Genomic DNA, 3,493 nt, shown 5'->3' with positions numbered 1-3,493 from the left:
AATAAGATTGATCTATGATTTCTCTGTATTGTGAGGCCTATATCTCATTGGTATCATAGGACAATTTTCCAAACATCTTAAAAAAATATTTCTAGCTTTTAAAGCAATGCTATGACTACTCCCTCCTTAAAACCTTCTTTTGCAAAAACTTGTCCCTTTCTTCTGTGTTTTCAGAACTATAGGATTAAAAAAACTGCAAAAAAAAAAAAATTCTGTTTTCTAAGCACTTGTTTCTATCTTTGTGTTACGTCGAATTCCTGCAAAGCAAAAGAAGAGATGAGAATTCAAGTGATTTATTAAGGAACTATTTCCAAGAGTAATCCTCAAGGAAGAAAAGCAGGGCAAGTAAGAAGGAAGAAGCCAAGCTACGATTTTTCATACATTGTTCCATCGCATTTGATCTTGTGGAGAACTCCGGAGTGTAAATTACACCTCTGAGACTGTCTCAGCTATGGGAAAGAGAACTAGCTTTCATGTTCTTTCTCTATGGTGTGTGTGTGCATGCTATGTCACTTCAGTCATGTCCAACTCTTTGTGACCCTATGGACCTCAGCCCACCAGTTTCCTCTGTCCATGGGATTCTCCAGGCAAGAATACTGGAGTGGGTTGCCATGTCCTCCTCCAGGGGATCTTTTCCACCCAAGACCAGACACAGGTTTCTTATGTCTCCTGCATTGGTAGGCAGGTTCTTTACCACTAGCTCCATCTGGGAAGCCCTCTACACTATGGTAATCTTGGTTAAAGGCTACCTGAAAAAGTAGTTAGAGGGGGGACCATTTGGAGAGGAAAGTAGCATAAACCTCTGGAACCTCTAACAAAGAATTCTGAAAAATATGACAGGTGAAGTATTTAGAAGCTGGGGTATAGACACACAACACAGACAAATAAATCTGAGCATATCTGGGGGCACAGAATATCCACTATGACTATATTCTTTGATCAGGACTTTGATCATGTAATGAATTGAATTTTCAACATTTATTTCCAAAAATATACGAGAATTAATGATGGACGGAATATTAAGAGCTGAGGCTGAGCTGGAAACAGTTGAGCTGCCAGATGTCAAGACTAACTGAATAAAACAAGACAAAAGAGTTAAGCCTTCAAGCAATTGCTGTGATAGTATAAGCAGCAGGAGAACTCACTAACTCCCATGATGTTGCATTTTTCTTCACCGGACAGCACTGGTGGAAGGTCAAATGTATCAGCACAGACAAAGGTTCTCACTTCCAAGGGAGAGCCAAACAAAGAGCCTTTTGTTCTATGGACCTGGAGACAAGAAGGGGAGAGAGAATGGGTAAAGTTAGAAGTAGAAAATTTCTGAGTCAAAGTGGAAAACGTGTTTTCAATCCGCCCCCCCCCCTCGCAATCTGTAAGGAGATCTCAGCAGAAGTATCTGAGAAAGCTCATGGTGCAAGGCTCTGAGGTGGTGCTAGTGGTAAAGAGCCCATCTGCCAATGTAGGAGTCAACAGAGATGCAGACTGGATCCCTGGGTCTGGAAGATTCCCTGGAAGAGGGCATGGCAACCCACTCCAGTACTCTTGCCTGAAGAATATCATGGACAGAGGAGCCTGGCAGGCTACAATCCTTCAGGTCACACAGAGTTAGACACCACTGAATTGATCTGGCACACGTGCAAATAAGGCTCCCAAAAGGACACCTCCAAATGGAGCAAAAAGGAGATCCCTATGTTAAAAATGGAGCTATTCAAAGAGCATGGCTGGATGGCTAGGTGGAGGGTGAGGGGTTGGTGGGGAGCTGCTGAGTGAGTGCTTGATTGAAACTCCCTTCAGAGGCCATAGTGCACTAGCTGTACCTCGGGTCTTGCGTGAGAGGGGAGCTTAGTCCCTTGAGACCTGCCAGATAAAGTTCTTGTGATATCTATCAGTCAGCTCTGAAAAGTCACACATAAGATGATTTTGGCCCAGAACCAGATTCTTCAATGAAAGTATTTTTAAAAATAAAATTTCTTGGAGACGCTTCTGGAAGTGACATCGTGATGGCTGCCCAAGGAGAACCCCAAGTTCAGTTCAAACTTGTTTTGGTTGGTGATGGTGGTACTGGAAAAACTACATTCGTGAAGCGTCATCTGACTGGTGAATTTGAGAAGGGTGTTGAGGTCCATCCTCTTGTGTTCCATACCAACAGAGAACCTACTAAGTTCAATGTGTGGGATACAACTGGTCAGGAGAAATTTGGTGGACTGAGAGATGGCTATTATATACAAGCTCAATGTGCCATTATAATGTTTGACGTAACATCAAGAGTTACTTACAAGAATGTGCCTAACTGGCATAGAGATCTGGTACGAGTGTGTGAGAACATCCCAACTGTGTTGTGTGGCAACAAAGTGGATATTAAGGACAGAAAGGTTAAGGCAAAATCAATTGTCTTCCACTGAAAGAAGAATCTTCAGTACTATGACATTTCGGCCAGAAGTAACTACAGCTTTGAAAAGCCCTTCCTCTGGCTTGCTAGAAAACTTATTGGAGACCTTAACTTGGAGTTTGTCGCCATGTCTGCCCTTGCCCCACCAGAGGTGGTCATGGACCCAGCCTTGACAGCACAGTACAAGCACAATTTAGAGGTTGCTCACACAACTGCTCTCTCGGATGAAGATGATGACCTGTGAGAATGTGAAGCTGGGGCCCAGCGTCAGAAGTCTAGTTTTATAGGCAACTGTCCTGTGATGTCAGTGGTGTAGCGTGTTTGCCACTTTATTGTATAGCTAAGCAGAACGTGTGTTTAATCTTTGGATGCTGAAGGAGATGTATGAGCTTTGGAGTGAATGTGGCAGTAAAAAAAAAAAAACTTCACTTTTTGGACCTGCATATTTAGGTGTTTTGGAACACAGTTGTTTCCTCGAGTTTCAAATATAAGACTGCTATAGTCACATGACAATATTGAGAGGTGGAATCTTGTTTGTTACTGTCATTCCCATTCCTTTTTGTTTAGAATCAGAATAAAGTTGTATTTCAAATATCAAAAAAAAAAATACAATTTCTTAGGTCTCACGTTCAATAACTCTGTGTGTATACATATATACACACAGTCACACACACACACACACACACACACACACACACACTATATATATATATATGTATATATATCACTTTCTTCCTGTATATATATATTTGCTGTTGTTTAGTTACTAAGTCAGTCCAATTCTTTTGCAACCCCATAGTCCACCAGGCTCCTCTGTCCATGTGATTTCCCAGGCAAGAATACTAGAATGCGTTGCCATTTCCTTCTCCAGGGGAATCTTCCAACCCAGGGATAGAACCCATGTCTTCTGCATTGCAGACAGATTCTTTACCACTGAACCACTGGGAAAGCCTATACATACATATCTATCTATCTGTCTATCTATCTATTTACCTATTTATCTACCTATATGTACGTGTGCATGTGTGTGTGTGTGTGTGTGTGTGTATTATGGAAACCACATTAGTTTTAGACTAATATTAAGCTACTTCTGTTGAATACAAG

General features: G+C 41.6%; 1 pseudogene; it reads left to right on the top strand.

The window, feature by feature from the left end:
• The first annotated feature begins 2,000 nt into the window (after window positions 1–2,000).
• Window positions 2,001–2,633, top strand: LOC145534856 (GTP-binding nuclear protein Ran-like; annotated as a pseudogene).
• The last annotated feature ends 860 nt before the right edge of the window (window positions 2,634–3,493 follow it).

The sequence above is a fragment of the Giraffa tippelskirchi genome, chromosome 2 (assembly GCF_054371585.1).
Source record: "Giraffa tippelskirchi isolate mGirTip1 chromosome 2, T2T-mGirTip1v1.2.pri, whole genome shotgun sequence".
Classification (NCBI taxonomy): Eukaryota; Metazoa; Chordata; class Mammalia; order Artiodactyla; family Giraffidae; genus Giraffa; species Giraffa tippelskirchi.
This window is presented reverse-complemented; position numbering and strand designations above follow the sequence as displayed.